General features: G+C 31.4%; 1 non-coding gene across 1 annotated transcript; it reads right to left on the reverse strand.

Annotated features, from left to right (window-relative positions):
• Nucleotides 1–17,666: 17,666 nt before the first annotated feature.
• On the reverse strand, nucleotides 17,667–17,748 carry TRNAS-CGA (transfer RNA serine (anticodon CGA)). Its single transcript has one exon. It is a non-coding gene; the product is annotated as a tRNA-Ser (tRNA).
• Between the last annotated feature and the right edge of the window lie 239 nt (nucleotides 17,749–17,987).

Consider the following 17,987-nt stretch of genomic DNA (forward strand, 5'->3'; position numbering starts at 1 on the left):
TAAATAATCATATATAATGGAAAATGGTCAATAATATAAATGAATATAATTATTAATAAACGCAGTAATGAATATATAAAAATTCTAAATGAACATAAACATACAATACGTCCAGAAATGACGACGAGATGTAAATAAAAGAATTCCAAGTATAAATATCACAGAAAAGCTCGATCTACATGAGTCACAATGCATATTGATCTAAACAGAATCTTAATCCTTAGGTCGATAACCTTACAAAGGGAACGATGGCATGCACATGAACATTTTTATCCTACAATAGATGGCATGCAGTAGTTCACAGGTCATAATATATTCAAAATATGCATTGTACGCATCTCTTTTGTCAAGTGACGGACTTAGACAATGACATTTTGATGATGAAGAACCCGAAGTTTTTACACGCATCAAATTTAATACGACCCGTGGACAAAAAATTGGGACAATAGCGAGGATCTATTGGACCTTTTCAATAATATAATGCGGACGTCGTACGAACGATAATTCTGTTTACGCATCATTAAATTCTCGATAAGATCTGACGGAGATTTGATGAACTTTTTTAATGATCATTAAGAATATTTCGGTTAAGTTTCACGTGAGAAGATCCTACCTTTCATATGATGCTTATATCTTTGATACAATTACATTTCTTTCGGTTACTTATTTTAATGGCATGATAAATTTGGTAATCATTAGACAATAAACTGATGTTTTAAATAAATAATTTTTTTAGTTCTCTACAGCATTACACTGAAACATTGTCAAAAGATTGTTAATAAGGTATCAAAATACAAGAATGCAAATAAAATAAGGTAAGGTAAAACCACCAGTAATTGACACTGTACCAGTAGTTGACACTTTGAGGAAAAAAATAAAATATTAAGAAAAATACAGGTTGCCATAAATCGAGATGGTGTCTAAGGTATAGTACAGACATCTTGCAGCACAAAAACCAACTAACGTGGCGTCTTATACAACACCGCTAGTTACCCCGTTTGCATGACGGCAACCGCACGTTTCGCACCATTTTTATTGTTATTTTCTTGTGAAGTTTGTTAAGAGCAAGCGGAAAGAATTTTAATGTTAGAAAAGTAATATTATTTTACATTGTCAAATAAACATTAATTTCTTTAATTATATTAGAGCTTGAAGCGTGAATGCATATTATTTAAAATCAAATTCAATAAAAACTATATAAATGGCGTCATGTCAATTACTGAAACTCGAAATCACATAGATTTCAGTAGTTGACATGTGAGTGTCAACTTATGGATTGTAGTATAATTTGCTAATAATGTTTTATTTATTGTAATTATGCTACCTATACGTTAAATTACTCTATTTTATCTTTTAAAATAATTTTGAATTATTTTGTTCAGTAGTTGACAGGAGGTGTCAACTATTAGGTCTGTAAGTGTCAACTATTGAATTTTTTTTTCGTTTTTTAGATGCCACCGACAAAAAGAAATTTTAGAAATTATACACAAGATAGCCTTAATAGATAAAACAGATTCTTGTTGGATGACTTGCAAGGCGTTTTTTGAATTTATTGTTGATATTTTCCATCCTTGGCTAGAGAAAGAAAAGATTCTTTTGCCGGTTATTCTTTTTGTAGATGGGCATCAGTCTCACCTAAGTTTACAAGTGAGTCAGTTTTGTGAAAAAAAAGGGATTATCCTCATTGCTCTGCACCCCAATGCAACACATCTATTACAACCAATGGATGTTGCGGTTTTCAGAACGCTGAAAGAGCATTGGTAACAAAAGGTTCACGAATGGAGATTATCCAATTAAAAATCTCCAATCTTTAAGAAAAAAGATTTTCCAAAATTATTAAAAGAAGTTATCGACACTACACAGAACGCAACAATCTTCGAAAATGGTTTTAGGAAATGTAGGCTATTTCCATGGAACCCAGAAATTGTCTCTGTCCCACTAAACAATGAAGGTGATCAACTCACGAATGTTGAGGAACGTAAAAGATTTTTTAAAAAAAGGGCTTCGGTTTCTCAATCTAGTATTCCACAAAGCAAGCTCATTACATTTCGCAATGGAGATAAAAATGAGTTGGATGAAAAAGATTTGTCACTGTTTGAACTATGGCAAAATACAAAATTGAAATAGAAAGTGGTTTGATAAATACCTCTGTTATCAACGAGCCTACCAAAGAAAGCAGTGAAGATATTAATCTATTATTATATACAGAAGCAAGCGGTATTACTACGCTCGCTTCTGGTGGCATCAATGAGTGCAATAACGAAATTAACGAAGATAACAACCTAGCATCTGAAAACAACATTTCTACGGTTTTTGAAGAATCTTCTGAAAATGGTACGAACCTTTGCCAAGCTGGACCTTCATTGTCAGCGGAAATCCCCAGCCTCTTCAAAAGACATTTATTTTTATTACAATAAATTTTTTTTATTACAATAAAAATCAAGAAGAAATAAAAAAAATACGACCTACAAAAGAAAGAATGCCTGCCATAGTTTCGGGACATCTGTGTCAAGAATACTTTAGAAAGAAATTAGCAAAAAAGGAAGAATTAGAAAAAATAAAAATGGAACGTGCTGCTGAAAGACAAAAGAAAAGAGAAGATAATGAAAAAACAAAAAAAGCGAAGATTCAGAAGTGTAAGAAAAAGACTGAAAAGAGGGTGTTGTTCAATTTTGATGACAGTTCTGACACAGATACTGGTGGCATTACTCTTGACAGTGAAAATGAGTCTCAAAATAAGAGCGATGGAGAAAACATACCTGAAAACAATCTTAAAAATCCAGTACAGAGAAAGGTAGGAGAGTATGTAGTATTTTATTAAGAAGAAGAGTCATTTCCAGGGGTTATTACTCATGTTACCAAAACAGCTGCTTCTATTTCGGCAATGCAGAAATGTGGAAGACTTTGGAAATGGCCTCAAAAAGTGAATCTTTTGGACTATAATTGGGAAGACGTGTTGTATCATATCAACGAGCCATTAAAAATGAGTCAGACAAGAAATGTGTACTCTGTCCCCGAATTAGATTTTTTACGGAACTAGCTGATATCTTTTTTGTATACATTTTGTACCTTCATATTAATTTAAGCATACCTATGTCAACTACTGAAAAAAAAAAGTGTCAACTACTGAATATTTTAGTTTCCACTAGGTGTCAACTACTCGACATAGTACTTTTATGTTATTAAAAAATAACATAAAAATACACATTGGTTTTATTGCTACAATCTTGTCACATTCTGAAAGAGGAATAATTAGCGCAACCAGTAATGACAAGCAGTTCCGCCTAAGATGATTTCATACCAAACCATCTCAATAAACATATCGATAAATCGTTAAGGTGTCATCTACTGGGTATTTTACCTTACTTGTTATATTTAAAAGATTAAGTAATATGTACAGACAAACAAAAATATTACCTATACATTGGCGTCTATTCTTAAACTTTTAGAATATTTTGTAGAAATTTATTATTTATTTTTGCTGATATTGATACAAATAATTTTGATGCTCTTCCAACATAACTTAAAGCTAGAGATTTCCTGAGAGATGTTTTGAATGAAATTAGTGTTGTAGAGGTTACTGCAATACATTTTTTATAATATATTATTAGTGGAACCGGAAAGTAATGTCGTTTCTGTCGACAAATTTTACAGAAAAACCGATTGATTTTTACCTCTCCGGCATTGAAAATTTGTATACTAGATAGCAAAAGGTTGTTTATAACGAAGGTGAATATATTGTTGATAAGAAATTAAACTTTTTTAAAAATGTAGTCGTGTGAATTTAACTTAAGAAATTGACCTTTTTTTTTGGCCCCTCTAATATTTATGCGCCATATTAAAAAATCCTATATAATTAGTAACAAACAAGGATAAATACAATATTAAAAATAAATTAATAAGGTCTAAATTTCTTGTTCAAAAAGTTAGCAAATCCTTCACTAGTATAGGTGTATGCATATACAATGAAGTTCCACAATATATATCAGACTTCCCGTTTCTCAGTTTAGAATCAAAAATTAAAACTGAATTATGAAATAAATCTTATTATAGCATTAAAGAGTTTACACTTGATCGAAATATGTAGAACTTACCTTGTTGATATATTTACATGATGTAATGTACAAAATTGTTAAATTAGAGCAAATATTGAGTTTCTGGCCATCTCTTCTCAACAGATTAGCGTTCCGAGCCGGTGAGAGCTTACTACTTGTAAAAATAATCGATGATTGAAAAGCGCATGTAAATGCCTACTTGAGAAAACTTGTGTTTAATTTGAATTTAAACGGGAGCAGGTGCCAAACAATTGAATACGTGAAAAAAATGGTTATTCTTTATTGATACCACGATCAAATTGCCGAAGAAATTAAGGGAAATATTTTTTTCCCCAGCGCTTACCAACGAAGTGTAGCGATGTTTTGTATATACCTGTCGTACCTGATGTTTTATGTCGGTTTTTAAAGTTCTACTGTTAAATGTACATATATTAAAAGTAAAAACTATGTATTTATTATGTTATAAACAAAATAAATATTTATTTGTTTATATGTATATGTAAATATTTATATTTTTCATTAATAAATAACGGTCTTACGAATGTCATTAGCTACTTGTTATAAACTGCAAATACATCTTATTCGTTAGCAGCGAAAAATAATCAAGTGATACATTTAAATGCAGAAGTAAAAGTAGCTAGTTACTATAGAGGGTGATTGATCATAGGTCTAAAATCCTGAGAGACATTAATGTTTAGCTAATTTGCTGGAAAAAAGCCTTAAAGCTTTTACAAAACTTTCTTATCACCCTATGTAAAGTAATCTCCGTAAAAATGTTAAGTCAATTTATATTTATAATGGAATACGACAGGCCAATAACTACTGACGGTATAGGTACATATATTTAAAAAAGAGTTATCATAATTTTGATAATATTTTTTACTTTTTATAATAAAAATATATTTTAATTGCACACAGTAATTATACTAGTTTCACTTATAAAAACACAAGCACACAAAGACATTAACAAAAAGCAAATAAACTATACTAATCATAAATAGCCACACGTGAAAACGTACGTTGTATGTGTATGTTTGTGTTTGTGTTACGTTATGTTTTGTGTATGTTTGCAAACGTATCTATTCAGTACAGAACCATGGAAAAGCCGTGGCACGCTGGTCTTCTATAAGTCCGTGGTGTTTAGTGTTTTTTTATACTATATTAACATTACATTACTATTTCTAAAATAAAAATCAATTTACGGTTAAAAAAAATTGTCAATCTACTTTGTTTTTGCAAGTTGTAATGTTTAATATTTTCCTGAAAATTCATTACCTTATGATTTGTAAACTAAAATCCTAGCTTGAAAGCCTTTTGAACAACTAACCATCTGTAGTACAGAAATTTAAAATAATAATATGTAAAATACGTGAACAAACTATATGTCGGTGACATTTATTATAAATCCAGAACATATATCCTTCTAGAACCCAACTTTAATTTAGGCGAGCAACAAAGCGAACCGGACAATGGTACGCCGTAACAACACATTCGCGTACATTACTACAGAGCTTGCGTTTCTTACACGCGGATAACATTTGCTTCGTCCCTTGTATAAGATACGCTAGTGATGTGACATTACCTTGCATTCAATTTACATCAAAAATTATTTATATAAAAACTATGAATATGTTGATAATTAACTCTAAAAACATATGTCTAACTCAAATGACATTTGTAGATTTCTCTAATATTTTAATGGCCTATTATAGCAATTGGAGGCCTCAAGTACTTTCTGGGTATACAGGAATAACAGTTATAATAATAATTCATTTACTAAATTTCTTATTTCCATATCTGTCGTCCTTCCATTTTAATGTCATCCTTTCGTTCATCTTTTGTTCGTCAAAATTTCTTGCATTCCATTTTATTATTGTTTATTCCTTTCATACCTCGCCTCCCGTCTTCTTCCCTCAACAAATAACTAGAGATAGTACAATTTTTTATTAGGTCACTTTTATTTCTCTACTTTATTATAGTATCTACTTCTTAATTTTTATTTTCTTAACACTATATCGCAGTTCTATCACAAGTTTTCGATTCCTTGGGTTTGAAATGGCAGCAGGCTTTTTTAAGACAAGCATAAAAGCCCGAAGGCTCCTGGTGTGCGTCGCCTCATGCAGCTACATACTATTATTCTAGCAAATTACCAGTTCATTATAAGGAGCTACGGAGATCGTCAAGAGTTTGGAATAAAAAATAATCTGTAATAATTAATGTAAATAACTTTGATCTAGGACTGTAGATGAAAGAAGGAATGAGATGCAAGAAAGATTTGTATGCGAAGAATGACAGATCACATGAAGCGTAAAAGGAATGAATAAACGGTAGTTTGAAGTACGAAAGAGAAAGTAAAATAATAACAGAAAAACTAATTTTTACTTGAATTTGTAACGTCAACGTCAACGTTGAATTTGTAATTTGTAAGTCCACACGAAAGGTCCCCAAAAACAGAGGTCACAAAAAGGTGATTGTCGCTTACGCTAGCTAGTGTTCAATCTTGACAGATTTTCACTCAATCAAGTGCCAATGTCAGTCGCACATTATATTTACTCACACTTTACTAAACATAGAGGTTTTAAAAGTATTTTTTTGTTATTATCATTTCTTAATACTACATCAGTTGAAACTAAATTTTCAGCTTCTTTTATTCCTGTCAAAACACACTCACCTGTACAACGTGAATTCTAAATATTTTAAAAATCAACGCTGACAACGCTCTAGGAAGGAAAAATAAACCGACCTTTGATATAAAACAAATTCTCATACTTTTCAAATTGTAGTGTGCCAAATCATATGCCGGATAATATTTTAGTCACTTATTCTCTAGCAATAGAGATTTACGTATGTATCTTATATTTTGAAACCAAAAGCTTTCCCATCCCTCGGGCTAGAGTGCAATAAGGTTTTCGTTGAAAAGAGAGATTATTTACGACCGCAACAAGACCGGAGGTAATATTTAGCTGTGAGTAAAAATTTCTACGTGCTCCGTAGATACGCCCTCATAAATTTCCTCTAGCGAAAGCTCACTAATGGTACTTACCATTGTGTACATATCGAATTTCAATGGTGGAGTCACACAAATTGTTATTAAAGTAAACGAAAGTTTTTATGTTAACAATAATAAGTTATATTTAGAAATGAAAATATACCAATGGTTTATTACTGTATTTATTTATTCCTAACAAGAATAGCTTTAGTTATTTTACGTAATATATAAAAATGTATAAATATGATATAATGTAAAAATGATATATGAACCATAGGATGATACCGTTGAAAATATTATAGGAATCATTGCGCCGCGATAAGCGTCTAAATGATCTATAGTAATAAGCAAATAAAAAAAGACATTTATATTTTTAATTTTTTCATTTCCGTAGCTATTTAAGTTACCAATATTACTCGTAAGTCATTTAAGTTGAAGGCTCGAAGTGATGCTTCAAAGGAAGCTTCGCTATCTCCGCTGTGAAGCCTTAAATGCCAAATTTCAAGGTTTAAACGTCAAACATATAAGCATTTGTCAATTTCAAAAACTTATTTCACTTGTTACACGTGTCGGAGATCGTCGCAGTGGTATAAAGTGCATATCAACCTGTCCTATTGGCAGTCTATATATGAGACCTATGTCCTGTATTCGATGTAATACGACAGAAATAGTGATGACATTAATATTAATTTTTTGAACCAATATGGAATGTAATCACTGATGATGGACCGGTAGACACTTGGAGCATTTTAAAGAAGCGTGACGTCAGCAACTTAAACATCAATAACAGACTTTATAGCACTACTCCGACATATGTAATTAGATTCTTCCATAATCTTTATTCTTCCCAGTCGTGAACTATTGTTAGTGTTCGTTATTCCTCGTCATGTAGCTCGGTGTTTGGCGGAGTGAGAGAATTCACCGAGTGTTTAAAGTCAGTTTTGATGAGATCTGTCCATCTTGTTGGAAAGTGTGAACAGGATCCATTGCATTAATTTATAATATCTTAGACAATTTATTTACAAAGTATTTGAAAAAGATTTAATGGAGGTCGTATTTACTAGCAATGAAATATGTGACAGTTAACGTATGATCTTTCAATTCGGACTTGGCTGCAACAATGTATTCGCGCGGTGCCATCGAAAAATTAAATTAACGAAGACACGTCGGGTACATCGATGTAGTTCATCTGGATGTGGCAAGTGTTTTTAACATACCTGTTTTTCATATAAAATTTAGCTACCTTCTTTGTTAGTTATTAAAAAAAAGAAATATTTTTAAATATCTTTTTGTAATTCAATTTTAATAACATTTTATAAAACTGATTTACATATAAATATAATAGAAATTAAAACATAAAAAAGACTGATCGTTTGCAAAGTATTATTTTAGATTTATTTTTTTAACATGATTCAGTTCACTTAAAGGCGTTTATATATAGATATAAAAACTTTTTTTATGTTATAGCATAATTCCGAAGAGATAATAATTATAGACACATACTACATTGGGTTCTAAGTGATATTATCACATAGAACACAGTTTATTCTGATGGTGATAGTCGTGGATCTTCGGTGTTTTTTTTTTCACACATAATTTCCTGTGCTGAGTCAAATTTATTTTAAGCCTCCTTCATCTCCCTCCACTTCTTCCTGTTTTGTTCGGTAAGGGTCTTGTTTATGTCCTTATTTTTACCCTTTCATCGCGTAGTGGCCTTCCACCTTTAATTTTGATAATAATGTTAGTATTGAGAAGCTGTTAGAAAACGAGCCTCTTTAACGATGTTTTTTTACGTTACTTAAAATTTTATTAATGCATATAAAATGCCACATCCAGAAATTTTTACATCTGTGTGCATCTTGCAATAAAGTGCAAATATAGACCATAAAGCCATTTAATAGGTTCGACGCACCGTCTACCGTTGCACTGATAACGTCGACGGATGAGTTCGAGTATTACAACGAGATTGTTCTGACTGTATTTTTGTTCAAAAAGTTGTCGATTTTTGCATATTTTTACGATCGATAATCTTAAAATTACTGCTGTTAAAGATAAATTATTAAAATTAAGGATCTATTTATAAACTAAAGTAATAAAATACTATCATTATCAACGTGAAGCAACATACAGATGGTTAATAGAAAATTCGAAAGCAAACCGTTTCCGCTTATCTCTGTTCTGTTCCTCCATCTGAACTCTACCTTGAACATCTTCGTATATTCTCGGTCTTCTTTTTGAAGGGTCTGTACCATTGCATCCAATTCTAGAAGAGCTTATAGGCTACTTTGTATTACGAATTAATACGGTATTCATATGTTACCTAGCAGGGGCCTGTGTCACTTCAAGTATATTACTTTTTTCATTCATTAACGTCATCCGATAGACGCTCATTGCAAAATATAAACCTGCCCCAAAGGCCGCCGCAATTACCGGTCATCAGCTGCCGACATTCAGCGATTTCTCGCAACCTTGATTATCATCAGTCTACCTAGTGGTTCCTGCGCCGTAGCTGGTGATCTCCACTTGAGAACTTTTCGGTCTCTCTAGTCGCCTGTTGTACAACTGAAGTTCCCTGCCCATTGCCACTTCACACGAGTAATTTTTCTGCGGAACTCCTCATGTCTGATTCGATCTCGCAATGAAACTCCGAGCATAGCCCTATCCATTGTTTGCTGGGTTCACGCTTGAACCTTCTTATGAAATCTGACGTAAGCGACCACGTCCCAGATCCGTTTGTCATTATAGATATTATAAATTGCTTAGAAACTTCGATCCTCATATATTACGGTATTTTGAACAAGAAGATGTTTAATATTTAATGGAATCAGGCGTTACCGGAAGTCCATCCTAAGTAAGAAAAGGACCAATATTTAGCCACTTCTACACGTGCAGTTTGTTGCACGACTACCACTGTGGAAGTGGCTAAATATTGGTCCTCTTCTTACTTAAGAAGATGTTTCGAAGCTTCCTGAACGCTGATGCGAGTTGGATACTTTACTTTGGTAATAAAATATCACACGTCGACTGCAGTCGTTAATCCATTGTGTAAGCCACGGGGATGGGAAAATGGACAAAGACGGTGTACATTGCGCGCTCTGATTGTTCAGTGCCATTAGTTTCATTAGCGAAACTCATTGTTACCTTGATTTGTAGAAGTGCCCGCTTTCCGTTACTCTCCTTGTGTCAAATAATTCTTAAGTTAACAAATAGAATCTCTATACATTAGATGCTTGCTCCTATTTTATGTATTCTGTGTTTGTAAGAAAAACTTTGGAATGAAAAGTAGTTTTCCTATATTTTCTGTCGCTATACTTGGTAGATTTTGCTATATAACTAAATATAAATGAGATTCATATGTCATACTTGATAAATAGTAAGGGATACTAAACATTTTATATTGTGATTAAATATGAATATACAATACTTTATTCGAAATAGAAAGGCTATTACGCTAAATTTCTGCTACAGATCTTAAAACGTTTTACAAGTTTTTAGGATCCTTTTTTGTATGTTTTTCTTTAATAATGGAAAAGTAGGCAACGTATTAGGATCTGTCTTTCCCGCCTTATTATTATCCATTTACATATAAAATCGTCCTAACAAAATGGAATTTTCTTTAAAAATTAACGAGGAAAAATGCGCAATTGACAACAATTCGTAATCCGTTTTGTGATATTAATTACATACTTGTATGCTTCCCTTAAAAATAAATAAATAAATTTAAATCTATTTATTTTTATAAGCTGCAACTTACATATGCTGATACAGTATAGCTCTTATACAGCATGTTCTATTTCATACAAAAAGAAAAAATAATTAAGAACAAAAAAAATCATAGGAAAAAAAAGACTAAAATAAAATTAGTTGTATATGAGTGTGTGTGCAATCGCACGTGTAAACGTATTTGCTCGTATGTTTGTATATGCTATGTTTGCGATTTCAAAGAAAGTTTCAAGTTTGATCTAATATTATACACATCAAACTTTACAATTTAGTATTTATAATAGTTTTGACAGAGAAAACAATGCTTTTAAAATACATTCCTTTACTATTTAAGGCGTATGATAAAAATTTAAATAAGGAAACATCAAAAAGAGTCTATGGCAACACTGTTGAAGTCCGTCACAATATTAAATTTTACAGAAACAGCTTTAACACAATATAGCTTACACGGAACGCCGTCGCGCCTCGCGCGGGTAATGAAAACATTTCCTATCTCTTTTATTACTCGCGATATTAAATCTTCGCTCTGTAAATATTACTTTGTGATTCCTTTCACGTTTACTATACACAAAAGTGTTATTATTAAAATATTATTAATATCTGTCTGTTTACAATAGAGATTTCACCACGGAGAGATATAAAAAGATATAAAATGCGTTACTTTAGTTAGAGTCAAGATTAAAAATTTGACTACAAAATCTTATTTTTATCATAATCATCATTTCAGCTATAGGTTGTCCACAGCTGGATATGCCTGCCAAAAGAACCTTTTAGCCTTATAAGGTTGCATCTGAAACACAAGACTTTCACTTGCCCTCTATGACTCAGAGAAAGTAAATTAGTATGCCGTTATCCACCACGCAGGCCTAGTATAGATTATTGACTCATATATTTTAAACTTTTGCTTCTTAGATATGTTAGAAGTTAAAACACTATCTTTCACCGCTTCTGAGCCGTTGTCAAGATTACACTGATCACATGTCAGTCGGACTTGATTCAAACTCGCCACCCGCCATCGTTAATTACTGAGTAATGTATTTTTAACATTTAAAATGAAACTTAACATATCATCACCACCATTTTAGCTCCTTTAAAGGCATCTTCTTCTTGAAGTGCCTCTCCAACTAGTGGAGGTTGGCTATCAGCTTCCTGCTCTCTTCCTTATTTTTGGTTCTGCGTAATAGCTCAGCAGCGCTGGCGATTCCGGTCCACTCTCTAATGTTACGAAGCCACGACTTCTTTCTCCTACCAACCTTCCTTTTACCAGCGACCTTTCCCATCATGATAAGTTGAAGGAGATTGTATCGTTGGTGTCGAAGAACGTGTCCCAAGTAAGCGATTTTCCTTCGTTTATTCTATTATAAGTTGAAGGAGATTTAAAGGCATAGGTATCCTCAAAACATCATCACGATGTCCAGTTCTGCGCAGTGCACATCCAGGATCTTCGCGGTTCACCCAGCGGCGGGCCTTTCCATGTGGCATCTACCGACTCCTGATCACTGCTAAAATACTCCATTGGAATATATAAACTAATAAAATACAGTTACGCTGATATTCATCAATGTATTGTTAGAAGCTTTTTAAATGCATTTAAAACGAAAATTGCACGGCAGATAGACATTATGTCAAAAGTTAATGGCCGCTGTGATATACGTCAAATTGCGCTAATACGAGGATGGCGTGGCGGTTTTTATTGGTTGTCTACCATCTTTTACGCCGGAAGTCGACACGCCCACCTTTAATCAACCGAGGAAATTGCTCTTCCGTATTTATATTGATAATATCAAATTTAAATTGCCTTCATTATACTTAAACATATACTTCATAAATAAAAGGATTTTAAAACGATAGAGGTCGTTTCTGTCGATATATTTTACAGAAAAGCCGATTGATTTTTACCACACCGGCAAAAGGTTGTTGCTAACGATGGTAAGTATATTGTTGATTAGAAATAAAAACTTGTTAAAAATGTAGCCGTGTGAATTTAACTTAAGAAACCGACATTACTTTCTGGTCCCTTTTAATATTTATTGTATTGATCTGTTTTTATTTTTCTTAATTTATTTTTCTGCTCACATATTGCTCGGGAACTTTTTAGCCTCATTGGCCATTGGTTGCACGAACAATTTTACCTCCCCACTGTACTTCAGACATCCCTGAGACCTTCCTATTTCTGATTCAATCTCGTGTCGTAACTACAATCATAGCTCTCTTTATTACTATTTAGGTGACATCGAGCCTTCTCATAAGGCCCACCATAAGAGTCCATGAGTCGGATCCATAAATTATCACCTGTAACATACACTGAACAGACATTATAACGTTACTTATTGCAGTATAAATAAGAAGTTCCAAAACTTCTAAGATCTTAACTTTCTACGGTAGATTATTCATCTATAAAAAAGACTTCAACGACATCGATAATTTATAAAAAAAAGAAATCATTGAGTGAAATAACTTGAGACCGATATAGATCGGAATATTGTGCTAAAGGTAGTAAGTTAAGTAGCAAGTGCGCCAAAGGCTATACCTATCGCATAACAAAGAGCAATAAAAGTACTTTGAATATTTGTTTTAATCGCCACAGAAAGCTTTGACCTATTTTAAGTCACGAACTACCAGTTGAGGCTTTGAAAGAAATAGATAAGGCAAGATGGCTTTTGCTACAGCACAGAGCGGTGTTAAAATGAACTTGTGCATTAACTTTGAAAACTTAAATACAGGATGATTAGTTATAGGTGTAAAAGTTTTAAAGAAGTATATCTTATTTATTATATTAAATAATATCTTATTTGTTTTTATATCTTTATTGTACACGATAAGATATATTTAATAAGTTTTACAATAATATACAGAAAAGTACAATGGTATAAAGTATAGTGTACTCTATATAATATTAATAATGTTATAATAATAAATCAAGAAAAACGTTTACGAAATTCGAATGGCTTCATATTTATGTTAATTATTATTTATTTTTATTTATACTGTCTTTGCAGAATGTACAGCTAGAGGTTAATGACCTGTCGAATTACAATAGAAAAAAATGTTTTATAATGTTCATTTTTGTTAATAAAATAGAATTATTAAATGAGTTTATATTATTCAGTATATTTCTTCCGATCAGCCGATAAAGGCTTCAGAATTTGTGGTGCATCCAGTAAGATGTTTTAATTTACTTATATAGAGTCCTGAAATGAATTTAATAGGTTGAATGTTTACTTCATTTTCAAAAAGCTTCAAAGATTTTACACTATTTATAATTATAAGTTAAGTTGTTTTAATTTGGTTTTTCTATTAAAACCTTTATCGATTGCAATATTTCAACCTCTGGAGAACTATTTGTGAGCTATGGTATTCCTATAATTGAGGTACAAACTATAACAGTGTGTATATATATATATATATATATATATATATATATATATATATATATATATATATATATATATATATATATATACAACATATACCTGAGTCTCCAACCACAGGGATAGCACTGCTCATAAAAATTATTAAACGATAAAAATAAATCTATCACATTTAAATACCGCTACTCATTACGTAACAATGTGAGAAATAAACTAAGTCAGCCCCACCTGTAAGTCGAGCGGTATGATTCACAGGCATGACTCACGTCATAGTTACGGGCCGTGGACCCCGATGAAATCGTATGAACGGGTCACTGACCATCCCACTATTCAATAACACACGTAGTCGAGATACGATATTGCATCATTCGACTTAAATATTTACGAATGACTAATTCAATTTACGCACAAAAATTTTTCAAGTAATCTTATGTGTTAACCTCGGTACTTTCACATATTTTTTTAATTAAACGCTCTCCTAGTAATTACATTTGGATAAAATATAAATCTATATTTTTTTTAACATAGTCATCAACGTCCTAACGTATAGATACAATTAATTTTTTTTAAAAGGAAAAAGTGTGTAAAATTATGTCTATTATTGTCAAATAAAAATATTCTATATTCAAATAGGCTGATACAAGCACGTTCAAACCGTCAATAAACACAAAATATCGTCATTGTTGTCCCTACAGGAAGCTACCACTGGCTCGATAAGACAGTTCTGCTACGAACCGGCGAAAAACTTAACAGTTGCTATTTTCAAATATAGTTTTACAATGAATCTATAATAATATTATTGATATAACAGTTTTTATTTTATCATTATTAAGTGGGCTGTTTAATATAGCTTTTCGGTATTATTCATTTAATAAAATTTAGATTTAATCCAGTGTTATTATAGCCAGGGATATGTGAGTCAATAATATTAAAACATATATAATTAGCATATATATATTATTAGTATAATGTTTTGCGAAAGTAATGTGCTTATTTAAAATGAAATAAAAATACAAAATGTTGCGTTAAAACTAAGTATAGGAGTGATTAATTATAATTAAAAATATTTTTATGTAAATTTATTAATGAGTATAATTGAATATCACGAAATAAAGACGGTTGTTGAAGTAGTTGGAAGAAGCTGGATTGAATAACTGCGTATTCGCTTCCGCAAGGTCTTATAGGTTGAGACATAGGTGTCCAACTGTGGGCGTTTTACAGCTGATATGTCGCATACGCAGTTCGCTTCCGTAAGGTCTTATAGTCGAGGCCTATGTCCAACTGTGGACGTTTTGCAGCTGATATGATAATGATAATAATGAAATGTAACCTATATTTGAAAATCGGATAATTTTACAAAAAAAGTCCGTGAACTTTCTGACGATCGTCAGTTAATAGGTTAATGGTGCAAACTGATTGAAAAATAGGTCAAACTGCGATTAAGTTAAATTTGTTCACAGAACTAGGTTAAAGAACCCAGCTCAGCAGTTATCTAATGTACTGAAATAAATGACAACAATACGTATGTATGTTACAGCTTACATTAAATAAGTTATTTGTTTGTTATTTGTTTGAGCATTTAGCAACTAAAGTAATTACTTTAGTTGCTAAATGCTCACAGAATCTAATATATCACTGTATGTTAGCTTTATTGTTAATTAGTTTTTGTATATTTAACTTATTTATCTCTTTATATAGTACGTTTTTTATCTCAATAATTTATTTAAAACGACTAAAAATAAATAAACTGATATAAAGCGGTGGAAAATACATAGAATATTAAAAAATACTTCAATTTATTACACATGATATTAATTAATTTATTTAAAAATATTATATGAATACTATAAAAATCACATAAATAAATTTTTCGTTTTTAGGTAGTTAATCCTTTTTAGTTAATCGAGTTAAGTTAATCTAAAAAAAAAGTTAGTTAGTTCTTAGTTAAATTTACCTTTGGCAATGGTCAACGACTGTCGTTTCTTCTTTTTATACATTTGAGAAATACATGCAAATTATATAAAAATAAATAAATCTTAATTAAATAAAAATAATTTAAACGCTGCTCAAACTGTCAAACACGGTTTTTAGCAAAAGTACGAAAGCTTTTTCTTAACTTATATCGATTGACTCTCCTTGTGAACTATCTTCTTATCAAGCGAGAAGGTAAGCCTTCTATAGTTTTATATTGCATGCGGACTTAGAAAGCAATAATTTTCTTAAAATTTAGTGGAACGATGAATCGAAGTTTGAAATACTGCAAGAAAAGTTTACAGAATATTCGTTATTGATGAATATCCTCTGGTGATAAGATAAGGAACACATCAACGAAGATTCTCAGTAAACGTATAGATGAGCACAATTTATACCAAGGATGGCCAAGTTCTTAGATAGGGCGAGCCATTTTTCAAAATTCGAAATTTATTGCGATCCGCTATTTAATACACCTTTAAAAAAGGACGTTTTTTATAAAAATCATAACTTTTAAAATTATTTTTAGAAAAGTACAAAATATGTGTAATGAAGTTTGATATAATGGCATACGTATAAAACAACACTCCTAATAATACGTGAGATGTCGGTTAGTTAATTATGATCGATGTTTGAATTTTGCTAATGTTATGGTGGAATAATAATAATAATTATTTACATAGGTAATATAATTTAATTATTGAAATAACTCGACAGTCAATCGGAGCCAAAAATAATCGTTTAAAGAGCCGCATGTGGCTCGCGAGCCGCAGTTTGGCCACCCCGATATATACTTATAATTAAAACATAATATATACTTAGTATGTAAGCTATACATTCATCCCTTTAAATCTTTAACACGTTTTCAATCACTGCATATATATTACAAATTATCGCAAAAGGTATTATATCAATTTTTTGCATAACAAAAATACACTTTTAATACATAAATGCAATAATAAAAGAGGTATTTTTAGAGTATTTTATCTTACTTCATTTCTTTATTATATGGTCCCCTTTTTGGGGTTTCTCGTTTCTGTATCTTAATCTATGACAGGCACTTGGCTTAAGAAATACTTTTTTTTCAATATTTTCTTCTTCCATCCTTCAAATGATCTCGCATTGTCTTCTTTGCTTCACAATATCTTTCACACTACAATCTTTATTTACATTCTTCTTAGTCATCTATTCGTCACCACATTTCTCACAAAATTACACTTTAATTATTTTCTTTTTTATTATCAACATGTTTAATATTTTTAATTTTAATTTTTATAATTGCTTTTGTCTTTCCAGCTGTTAAAGTATGTTTTCTTATTACAATATCACAGCTATTTATCACTACTCGACCTTAGGTTTTATTCATAGTTGTCTTTCTTTACATGACCTCCTCGCAGTATTGTGAAAATCCTCTATCTATATAGAATATGTAGAAGTAATTATAATAATATAATTAAATATAATAATGTAATTACAAAAATATATAGTTTCAAGTATCAAAAGATTAAAAATTCGTTGCATTCAGCAAAGAGTTAATAAATTAAAGTTTAAAAAATCCGCAGCCGGTAGGATTCGAACCTACGCTCCCAGAGGGAATCTGATTTCGAGTCAGACGCCTTAACCACTCGGCCACGACTGCCTTAGTAATTACTATATAATTCAGTATCAGTTCAGTTCTACAATAAACAAGAAGATCAAATAACGTAACTGTGGGTATCTACGATTAATTAATCCACACAACTTGTACTTCACAGCGACACGTAACGAACTTCTACGAACTTCACTTTCTTCTTCCAAAGTAATTACTGCTACTATACTATGTATCATTACACATAATGAAATTTAAATATTAAAATCAACAACCAATGGGGATACTTT

This window comes from Battus philenor, unplaced genomic scaffold, assembly GCF_028537555.1.
Source record: "Battus philenor isolate CCGP_79_NKW_IND1 unplaced genomic scaffold, ilBatPhil1.0.hap1 SCAF_18, whole genome shotgun sequence".
NCBI lineage: Eukaryota > Metazoa > Arthropoda > Insecta > Lepidoptera > Papilionidae > Battus > Battus philenor.